The sequence below is a fragment of the Arachis hypogaea genome, chromosome 19, assembly GCF_003086295.3.
Source record: "Arachis hypogaea cultivar Tifrunner chromosome 19, arahy.Tifrunner.gnm2.J5K5, whole genome shotgun sequence".
Lineage (NCBI taxonomy): Eukaryota > Viridiplantae > Streptophyta > Magnoliopsida > Fabales > Fabaceae > Arachis > Arachis hypogaea.
Genome location: NC_092054.1, coordinates 39,444,255 through 39,456,419, shown reverse-complemented (window position 1 = coordinate 39,456,419; position 12,165 = coordinate 39,444,255). Strand labels below are relative to the sequence as shown.

The window sequence follows — 12,165 nt, the reverse complement described above, 5'->3', positions numbered from 1 at the left end:
ATAAAAATATATTAATTATGAATATCATATATATGAAACTATAGATGTTTTGGGTATAAAATTAGGTTTAGTTCATGTATAAATTAAGATATAAACATTAAGAAATAGATATTTGAAACATAGATATAAAATACATATGTGTATAATGTTTAAAAATAATAGACATAATATTAGTGTAGTATGTAAATTTGTATTTGGTTATATAGAATATGAATAATACATATATATCCTTAATTTTAATTTAGAAATAAACAATTTTTTAAAACAAAAATAAATATAAAAGAACCCTCGTCCCCATTCCCATTTCCATTCCCTTTTTCTCAACTTGTCGAGGACATAGCACTTCTCATTTTCTTTTTTTCTATTACGATAAGTTGATATGTAATAAGTCATTTATATGTAAAATCATTGTGCTTTGTTTTTTTTTTTTTCTTTTCTGAATGTCAATGCTCTCATTCTCATTGTTTCCAATCTCAAGTTTTCTTCCCAAATTATGCATATTCTATGGAAGGAATCCATGTTTAGTTGTTGAGATAGGAAGAGTGTTTCCATTTGTATGGAAGTCTCTAGGTGAGAGAGACATCATTATTGTCTCCTCTTCATTGTTGATCTTCTTCATCACCAAACTCCATCTTCGTGCTCTCATTGTCATCTTCTCCGGCTTCATTTTCATCAATTTCATCTTCCATAATTGTTTTCATATCTCAATCTTTCTCTCCTCCTTTTTTCCTGTCTGTGGTTGCTTCCTCTTCTTCATTTTTTGTATCTTCTCATCAATTGTTTGATTAATTAGTTAAGTATACTTGAAATTGATAATTAAGTTGATGACTTTTGCTTAATTTTTCAATGATTTGAATTTGATGAGTTCTGGTTAATTTCAGAAGAGAAAGGAAGGATTTGTAAGAGAGAAGAATAGTATTTGAAATTTAAAAAGATTAATAACGATAATATGGTAAAAAAAATATAAGTTCTGCGTCCATCATTTTCTTTCTATGTCTCATCATTTTGGATGGATACAAAAAATATGTAACTTCTATTTGTGTGTAAATGCGTCCTTGTTAATTTTATATCTCAAGAAACAAATAGTGAACACGTGCTACTGTGTTCTTGTCTCTGATAGACATTGACAGAAACCAAATAGAGCCTTATGGATGCTAAGAGTGTGGAGATAGCAACAAATGTCTTACTGGTACTTTTCTTATCAATGCATACATATTCTTATAATATTATGCACACTTATAAGTTTAGTTATTATTAAAGATGTGTTAAGCATGTAAGGAATGCCTAATCTCTGATATTATTGAAAAACAACAAACGAATGAACATCTAAATGAAAGAGTAAACATGAACGTTTGAAACTTATTGGAAAATAAACATTCAAAAACATATTATAACAAACATCTAAAAGTGAGAGAAAATAACCTCGCTAGGTAATCAATTAGGGGTGCAACCAACTGAAGACAACTCCCATTTGAGTTGCATCCCAAGGCCCACTAAAGAAAAAAACATTTCACTCCATTTATTCAAATCTAACCCTAATTTCACCTTTGACTAATACACACTGAAATAAAAAAAAAACAACCACAGTCGCTGCACTCCCTTTCTCTCCCACGTCCTCTCCTGTGCTATTAGCCTCCGCACCACAGCACATCGGTGCCGCTGTCGCATTCTCGAATGATGTCGTCGAAGAGCCCCTTGGGATTCGCAGCCTGGCGACAACCTTAACGCCCTCCGCCTCGTGATTCGCATCACCACCGATCACTGCAGCACCCTCCTTCCTCGCGGTTTGCAGCGCCACCGACTATAGTAGCACCCTCCTCTTGGCGAGCGCAACTTCGTTGATCACTGCTGTATTCAAATCCAACAAGGTTGTCGTTTCTCCTTTCTTTTTTCTGAGATTTTGTGTTTGGAGAGAAAGGCGTTAATTTGATATTGTTATCATGAATTTTTTGAAATTAGATGTTTGTTTCAATAATTAAAAGGATTTTCTTTCTGAAATATTAAGATGTTTTCTTCCATGGCGATTTGGTTATTCTTTTGTATTAATTGGTATGTTTCTTTTTGAGTTACTGGAGATTTTTTTTTATAGGATTTCAGATGTTTCTTTTTGAATTATTGGATATTTTCTTTATAGGGATTTAGATGTTTTTTTTTGGGCTATTGAATGTTTTTTTATAGGCTTCAGGATTCTTCTTTTTGAGTTATTGGTATTTTTCTTATAGGGTTTCAGATATTTCTTTGATTAGATCATTATATATGATTTCAATATTTCTTTTGTTAAATTTTGGATATTTCTTCTATAGTCATTAGATGTTTTTTTCTATAATTATGCTGAGACTTTTGAATGCTTGCTAAAATTTTTCATAAAAGAAATGGCTATGTTGAATACTGAAATGCACCATCCAATGATGTAATCTAGCTTCCTTAAGTTGTGGATGTTTTGTTTTGGTTTTGGTTTTGGATGTGTCTTCTTCTATTGTTTGGGGTGTTTCTTTAATAATATTTAGATGTTTTTTGTTTTGGAATTTTTAAAGTTTTGGATATTTTATATTTTGAATGTTTTTATTTCTTAAGTTTCGGATGGTTTTTTGTGTGTGTGTTTTGGATGTTTCTTGTTAAAGATTTTGGATGTTTCTTTGTTATTGTACATTTGCAGAGAAAAAAGCACACAACAAGAGGAAAGAGGCATCCCAAAATAGCTTTTGGATGAGTTTTTTATGAGGAGTTGTTTGTGCTTATGATGTACAGTTGAAGGATGATGTATTTAGTTCGAATTCTCAAAATTTTTCATGATGTACAGTTGGGTTTAGGATTAAGTGGTTTTAACTGTTGAGGATCTGTTAGATTTTTATTTTGGATTTTAGTATATGAAATTTCATTTATCGTTAAAGGACAAATAGGTTATACATGTTATGATGCTACCAATAAAAAGAACACCATATATCCAACTAATTTTTTCTTGGTGTTTCTTTTTATGGAGTTTTGATTTTTTTTTTGTATTCTCAGATGTTTTTATAGTTCATAAAGAATATGAAAGACTAACAATCATGAGAATAACATGTTCTATACTTTGAAAGTGTCATATGAAAAAAACTAAAATGTATATGCCCAAATTACATTAAACTAAGAATTTTCAAAGAATTTATTAAAGGATTGAGCAGTCAAAATATATTGTGCAATGTTGATTTCTTCAATATTAATTGCTCCCTTCAAAATAGAAAACTCCAGTTATAAAGAACATCCACTGGTACATATAAAAAGAACATCCAAAACTACAAAAAAAAAAAAAAATCCAAAACAAATAATTCAATTAACAAATTCCAAATGAGTTTTGTCCTTATATGTTATATTATATATAGAAGTCATAGAAAAATTTAAAATAATAAATCTAAGTTTCTACAAAATAATGATTATTTTCTAGTTATTGAATTGGTTTTTCCAAAAGAACAAATTCCAAAAGTTATGCTTATCAGAAGAAATGTTTTTTTTTTCAAATGGTATATAATACAATTCTAACATACTAAGCAGGGAATACACTATGTTCTAATTAAAAACAAGATAATAGTGTGATTAATGGATCTAAAGAAAGACCTACATGTCCAAAAAATGATATAGAATGAATTGCTACAGAACTAAAGACAGATTAAAAACAAAAGAACTAATGCAACTAAAGTTAAAACTATGAATTCATATCTTCGGCTACAAATTTTACATCACATTGAATTCATACTCGAATGTGCCAACGAGAGATTATTGCATGGGGGATCAAATGTCGTCGCCATGTACATCAAATAGTGGGTCTAATATGCATTTTTTGCAACATGATTGCTACATAAATCCAAAATACATGACTCAAACAAACATTCAAAATCCAAGAAACACATATAGCAAAAACATATACGAAAAAATAACCAATATTTTAAAAATTGAAAAAAAATACATTATCATCATGTTGACGATGCATAAGATCCACAACCTCAACACTTTCTTCAATCCAACTAAAAATTCTCGGAAATGCTAGCTACATTCGATTCCCCTTCAGCACTTGATGAATCCATTTACGCTCAAAGGATGTTGCGTTTCCCAAGAAAATGCGTTGCGTGGGTGATCAACGGAGGAGGGAGGATGCTGTTGCGGCGGACCAAGGGAGGACACTGCTGTGGCGGAGGAAAGAGCGCAACCCTATGGCAGACCAAGGGAAGGCGCTGCACGGCTCCTACGGCGAAAGAGGGGGCGTTGTTGTGACGGAGGAGAGAAAGAACTGCGCAAGTGATCGTGGGACATCCTTCACAAAAAGAGGGCACTAATGTGGTGGAGGAGGGAGGGTGCTACGCGGATGACGTGGCGGAGGAGAGAGAGCACAACGCGGGTGATTGGTGGCGCATCGTTTGCACGAGGATGGGGGAAGGACGACGCAGTGGCGAGTGGACAACGCCTGGGAGGAAGGACCACGCAATTGTGTGTGACGAAGTGGTGGCAAGGGCACTGCGGAGAGTCATAGGAATTGTCGATGGAGGTTGTGGCTTCGAGGTAGAGGGAGAGACTAATTTGAGTGGGAGGTCAGCTTAGGGGTTGATGTTGGGTGGCGCATGTTTCGACCCTAATCCTAATTTTTAGAATTTCAAAATCTAAATTTTTGAAATATTGTTCAAGTTGACCGCACGTTAAGTTGGTTCCTTTGAATTTTTTAAAACAAAAATATTAATCTTTGTTGATATCAATATATTTGTAGATCTTTAAATTAATCGATAGACGGTAGTTATGGCTCCCCAATTTCTTCTAGAATGATTTTTGGGTAGGTATAAGGAGCACCAAAAGAGTAAAAACATGCACGTCTTTTATGGTAGGTTTTTACACAGTAAAATCATAGTTGTAAGAATCGACCGGTGATCGAACCGGTCAGGTTACTAGTTTACTGGTTCAACTGGTAAATCACGGATGAATTGTTTAAATTATAATTAATAAATATAAATTTTTAAATATAGTTTAATTTGTACATGTTATATATTTAAAAAAAGGGCACATGTAATGAAAAGTAATTTGGTCTAGCAGTAGCTTGGCTGCTGCACATGCAAAGGACCCAAGTTTGAATCTAAGGAAGATTTTTTTTTTGTTAATTGTTGATTTGTGGTTTTGACTGGTTTGTACTGTTTTTGACTGGTTTTGTTCGGTTTTGTTTGGTTTTGATTGATTTCTTCCTTAAACACTGGTGCACGAAATTGTGATCTCCAGGCTCGAACAAATCCTGGTAATGGCTCCAAAGCTTGGTGCTCTGATCTTAATTCATAGTTGTCACAACTTCGATACAACTAACCAGCAAGTGCACTGGGTCGTCCAAGTAATACCTTACGTGAGTAAGGGTCGAATCCCACGGAGATTGTTGGTATGAAGCAAGCTATGGTCACCTTGCAAATCTCAGTCAGGCGGATTTAAACATGATATTTTATTAGATTAAAATAAACAATAAAAGGGATAGAGGTACTTATGTAATTCATTGGTAGGAATTTCAGATAAGCGAATGGAGATGCTTTTCGTTCCTCTGAACCTCTGCTTTCCTGCTATCTTCATCCAATCAGTCTTACTCCTTTCCATGGCTGGCTTTATGTGATACATCACCACTGTCAATGGCTACTTTCGGTCATCTCTCGGGAAAATGATCCAATGCCCTGTCACGGCACGGCTAATCGTCTGGAGGCATCACCCTTGTCAATGGCTTCATCTTATCCTCTCAGTGAATAATATGCTCACGCACCCTGTCACGGCACGGCTATTCACCTGTCGGTTCTCGATCATGCTGGAATAGGATTTACTATCCTTTTGCGTCTGTCACTAACGCCCTGCAATCGCGAGTTCGGAGCTCGTCACAGTCATTCAATCATTGAATCCTACTCGGAATACCACTGACAAGGTTTAGACTTTCCGGATTCTCTTGAATGCCGCCATCATTCTAGCTTACGCCACGAAGATTCTGGTTAGGAGATCTAAGAGATACTCATTCTAGCTTATTTCATGTAGAACAGAAGTGTTTGTCAGGCACGCGTTCATAAGGGAGAAGGATGATGAGCGTCACACATAATCATCACCTTCATCACGTTCTTGGGTGCGAATGGATATCTTATAAGCGAAATAAGAAGAATTGAATAGAAAACAGAAGTACTTTGCATTAATCTTTGAGGAACAGCAGAGCTCCACACCTTAATCTATGGAGTGTAGAAACTCTACCGTATGAAAATACATAAGTGAAGGTCCAGGCATGGCCGAGATGGCCAGCCCCCTTAGTCTAAGAACTATGCGTCCAAAGATGATCCTAAGATCCTAAGATGATCAAAAGATGCCTAATACAATAGTGAAAGGTCCTATTTATAATAAACTAGTCACTAGGGTTTACATGAGTAAGTAATTGATGCATAAATCCACTTCCGGGGCCCACTTGGTGTGTGTTTGGGCTGAGCTTAAGTGTGGCACGTGCAGAGTCCATTTGTGGAGTTGAACGCCAGTTTCTGTGCCAGTTTGGGCGTTCAACTCTGGTTTTGGCTCCTTTTCTGGCGTTGGACGCCAGATTTGGGCAGAAGGCTGGCGTTGAGCGCCAATTTACGTCATCAATTCTTGGCCAAAGTATAGACTATTATATATTTCTGGAAAGCCCTGGATGTCTACTTTCCAACGCAATTGGAAGCGCGCCATTTTGAGTTCTGTAGCTCCAGAAAATTCACTTTGAGTGCAGGGAGGTCAGAATCCAACAGCATTAGCAGTCCTTTTTCAACCTCTGAATCTGATTTCTGCTCAAGTCCCTCAATTTCAGCCAGAAAATACCTGAAATCACAGAAAAACACACAAACTCATAGTAAAGTCCAGAAATGTGAATTTAACATAAAAACTAATGAAAACATCCCTAAAAGTGACTAGATCCTACTAAAAACATACTAAAAACAATGCCAAAAAGCGTATAAATTATCCGCTCATCACAACACCAAACTTAAATTGTTGCTTGTCCCCAAGCAACTGAAAATTAAAATAGGATAAAAAGAAGAGAATATACTATAAATTCCAAGCTATCAATGAAACATAGCTTCAATTAAATGAGCGGGACTTATAGCTTTTTGCCTCTTGAATAGTTTTGGCATCTCACTTTATCCATTGAGGTTCAGAATGATTGGCATCTATAGGAACTCAGAGTTCAGATAGTGTTATTGATTCTCCTAGTTCAGTATGATGATTCTTGAACACAGCTATTTTATGAGTCTTGGCCGTGGCCCTAAGCACTTTGTTTTCCAGTATTACCACCGGATACATAAATGCCACAGACACATAATTGGGTGAACCTTTTCAGATTGTGACTCAGCTTTGCTAAAGTCCCCAATTAGAGGTGTCCAGGGTTCTTAAGCACACTCTTTTTTTGCTTTGGACCTTGACTTTAACCGCTCAGTCTCAAGTTTTCACTTGACACCTACACGCCACAAGCACATGGTTAGGGACAGCTTGGTTTAGCCGCTTAGACCAGGATTTTATTCCTTTAGGCCCTCCTTTCCACTGATGCTCAAAGCCTTGGGATCCTTTTTATTTGCCCTTGCCTTTTGGTTTTAAGGGTTATTGGCTTTTTCTGCTTGCTTTTTCTTTTTACTTTCTATTTTTTTTCTCGCCTATTTTTTTCTCTTCTTTTTTTTTTCTTCTTTTTTTTTTTCTGCAAGCTTTGTTCTTTGCTGCTTTTTCTTGCTTCAAGAATCATTTTTATGATTTTTCAGATTATCAAATAACATGTCTCCTAGTCATCATTCTTTCAAGAGCCAACATATTTAACATTCTTAAACAACAACTTCAAAAGACATATGCACTGTTCAAGCATACATTCAGAAAACAAGAAGCATTGTCACCACATCAATATAATTAAGCTAAGTTCAAGGATAAATTCAAAACTCATGTACTTCTTGTTCTTTTGAATTAAAACAGTTTTTATTTTAAGAGAGGTGATGGATTCATAGGACATTCATATCTTTAAGACATAGTTACTAACTACTAATGATCATGTAATGAAGACACAAACACAGATAGGCACATAACATAGAAAACGAAAAACAGAAGAAAAAAGAACAAGGAATGAATCCACCTTAGTGATGGTGGCGTTTCCTTCTTGAGGAACCAATGATGTCCTTGAGCTCTTCTATGTCTCTTCCTTGTCTTTATTGCTCCTCCCTCATTGCTTTTTGATCTTCTCTTATTTCATGAAGCATGATGGAGTGCTCTTGATATTCCACCCTTAGTTGCTTCCAATAATTGTGTGGAAGAAAATGTATCCCCTGAGGTATCTCAGGGATCTCTTGATTTGCAGTCAAATGTTCTACCACTGAGCTATAGACCCTTGATGGAAGCTTTTTGTCTTCCCTTTCCTCTTTCTAGGGGCTTCTCTGGCTTTAGGTGCCATCAATGGTTATGGAAAAAACAAAAAAGCTATGCTTTTACCACACCAAACTTAGAATATTGCTCGCCCTCGAGCAAAAGAAGAAAGAATAGAAGAAGAAGAAGAAGATATGGAGGAGAAGGAGGGATGTGTATATTCGACCTTATTGGTGGGATTGGGTGGGAAAGAGATGTTGAATTTTGAAGATAGGTGGGTGTATGGATGTGAGTGGTAAATGGAAAATAGAAGGGATGATCATGAATGGGAAGCGAGATGATGAGGTAGGTGGGGATACTGTGGGGTCCACAGATCCTGAGGTGTCAAGGCATTTACATCCCTGCACCAATTTAGGCATGCAAAATGCCCTTGCACATAACTCTGGGCGTTCAGCGCCAGGTTGGTGCCCATTTTGGGCGTTCAACGCCCATTTGCTGCCATTTCTGGCGTTGAACGCCAGAACCATGCTTGTTCTGGGCGTTCAGCGCCAGGATGCTCCCATTCTGGGCGTTCAGCGCCAGAACTATGCTTTGTTCTGGCGTTTGAACGCCAGACAGATGCTCCTCCAGGGTGTGATTTTTCTTCTGCTGTTTTTGATTCTGTTTTTGATTTTTTTGTTTATTTTGTGACTCCACATGATCATGAACCTAAGAAAACATGAAAAATAAGAATTAGATAAACATTGGGTTGCCTCCCAACAAGCGCTTCTTTAATGTCAATAGCTTGACAGTGGGCTCTCATGGAGCCTCACAGATGTGCAGAGCTTTGTTGAAACTCTCCAACACCAAACTTAGAGTTTGGATATGGGAGTTCAACACCAAACTTAGAGTTTGGTTGTGGCCTCCCAACACCAAACTTAGAGTTTGACTGTGGGGGCTCTGGTTGACTCTGCTTGGAGAGAAGCTTTTCCTGCTTCCTCCCCATGGTTGCAGAGGGAGATCCTTGAGTTTTTAATACAAGGGAGTTCTCATTCCATTGAAGGACTATTTCACCTCTGTCAACATCAATCACAGCTCTTGCTGTGGCCAGGAAAGGTCTTCCTAGGATGATGGATTCATCCTCTTCCTTTCCAGTATCCAGGACTATGAAATCAGTAGGTATGTAAAGGCCCTCAACCTTTACTAATACATCTTCTACTTGTCCATAAGCCTGTTTTCTTGAGCTGTCTGCCATCTCTAGTGAGATTTTAGCAGCTTGCACCCCATAGATTCCCAGTTTCTCTATTACAGAGAGGGGCATGAGGTTTATTCCTGAACCAAGGTCACACAGAGCCTTAAAGATCATGGTGCCTATGGTACAGGGTATTATGAACTTTCCAGGATCCTGTCTCTTCTGAGGCAATGTCAGTTGATCCAGATCACTTAGTTCATTGATGAACAAGGGAGGTTCAACTTCCCAAGCATCAATGCCAAACAATTTGGCATTCAGCTTCATGATTGCACCAAGAAACTTGGCAGTTTGCTCTTCAGTGACATCCTCATTCTCTTCAGAAGAGGAATACTCATCAGAGCTCATGAAGGGCATAAGGAGGTTCAATGGGATCTCTATAGTCTCTAGATGAGCCTCAGAGTCCTTTGATTCCCCAGAGGGAAGCTCCTTATTGATCACTGGACGTCCCAGGAGGTCTTCCTCCTTGGGATTCACGTCCTCTTCTTTCCTCACAGGTTTGGCCATGGCACTTATGTCAATGGCCTTGCACTCTCCTTTTGGGTTCTCTTCTGTATTGCTTGGGAGAGTACTATGAGGGATTTCAGTGATCCTTTTACTCAGCTGGCCCACTTGTGCTTCCAGATTTCTAATGGAAGACCTTGTTTCATTCATGAAACTTACTGTGGCCTTAGATAGATCAGAGACTAGATTTGCTAAATTAGAAGCATTTTGTTCAGAGTTCTCTGTCTGTTGCTGAGTTGATGATGGAAAAGGCTTGCTATTGCTAAACCTGTTTCTTCCACCATTATTAAAGCCTTGTTGGGGCTTTTGATCCTTCCATGAGAAATTTGGATGATTTCTCCATGTTGAGTTATAGGTGTTTCCATAAGGTTCACCTAAGTAATTTACCTCTGCTATTGCAGGGTTCTCAGGATCATAAGCTTCTTCTTCAGGAGAAGCCTCTTGAGTACTATTGGATGCAGCTTGCATTCCATGCAGACTCTGAGAGATCATATTGACTTGCTGAGTCAATATTTTATTCTGAGCCAATATGGCATTCAGAGTATCAACCTCAAGAACTCCCTTCTTCATAGGCGTCCCATTGATTACAGGATTCCTTTTAGAAGTGTACATGAACTGGTTATTAGCAACCATGTCAATGAGTTCTTGAGCTTCTGCAGGCGTTTTCTTTAGGTGAATGGATCCACCTGCAGAAGTGTCCAGTGACATCTTTGATAGCTCAGATAAACCATCATAGAATATATCCAGGATGGTCCATTCTGAAAGCATGTCAGAAGGACACTTTTTGGTCAACTGTTTGTATCTTTCCCAAGCTTCATAGAGAGATTCACCTTCTTTCTGTCTGAAGGTTTGAACATCAGCTCTAAGCTTGCTCAGCTTTTGAGGAGGAAAGTACTTGGCTAAGAAAGCCGTGACCAGCTTATCCCAAGAGTTCAGGCTGTCTTTAGGTTGAGAATCCAACCATAATCTAGCTCTGTCTCTTACAGCAAAAGGGAAAAGCATGAGCCTGTAGACTTCAGGATCTACTCCATTAGTCTTAACAGTATCACATATCTGCAAGAATTCAGTTAAGAACTGAAAAGGATCTTCAGATGGAAGTCCATGAAACTTGCAGTTCTGCTGCATCAGAGAAACTAATTGAGGTTTCAGCTCAAAGTTGTTTGCTCCAATGGCAGGAATGGAGATGCTTCTTCCATGTAAATTGGAATTAGGTGCAGTAAAGTCACCAAGCATCCTCCTTGCATTATTATTATTTTCGGCTGCCATCTCCTCTGCCTGTTCGAAAATTTCTGAAAGGTTATCTCTGGATTGTTGTATTTTAGCTTCTCTTAATTTTTTCTTCAGAGTCCTTTCAGGTTCTGGATCTGCTTCCACAAGAATGTTCTTATCCTTGCTCCTGCTCATATGACAAGGAAGAATGGCCAGAAAAATAATAGAGATCCTTTATACCACAGTATAGGGATCCCTTTGTGAGTGGAAGAGAAGGGGGAGACAAAGAATGTGATGTAAAGAAAGAAATACACTGTGAGGAGGCTAGAGAATGTGAGATGAGATGTTAGGATATGAATGAATAAATAGAATAGGATGGGGGAGGGATAATTTTCGAAAATTATTTTGAAAAAGAGTTAGTGATTTTTGAAAAATGGTTTTTGAAAATTGTTAGAAATTTTCGAAAAATTTTTAAAATTTAAAAATAAAAATAATTAGTTAATAAAAAAGAAATTTTTGAAAAAGAGGGAAGATATTTTCGAAAATTAGAGAGAGAGAGAGTTAGTTGGGTAGTTTTGAAAAAGTTAAGAAACAAACAAAAAGTTAGTTAGTTAGTTGAAACAAATTTTGAAAAGATAAGAAGTTAGGAAGTTAGAAAAGATATTTTGAAAAGATATTTTTGAAAAAGATATGATTGAAATTAGTTTTGAAAAAGATTTGATTTTTAAAATCACAATTAATGACTTGATTCATAAGAAATCACAAGATATGATTCTAGAACTTAAAGTTTGAATCTTTCTTAACAAGCAAGTAACAAACTTCAAATTTTTGAATCAAAACATTAATTGACTATGTTATTTTCGAAAATTTGATGGAAAAATAGGAAAAAGATT

At 36.9% G+C, this 12,165-nt stretch overlaps 1 non-coding gene across 1 annotated transcript; it reads left to right on the top strand.

The window, feature by feature from the left end:
- The first annotated feature begins 10,825 nt into the window (after positions 1 to 10,825).
- LOC112781632 (small nucleolar RNA R71) lies at positions 10,826 to 10,933 on the top strand. Its single transcript, XR_003192397.1, has one exon. It is a non-coding gene; the product is annotated as a small nucleolar RNA R71 (small nucleolar RNA).
- The last annotated feature ends 1,232 nt before the right edge of the window (positions 10,934 to 12,165 follow it).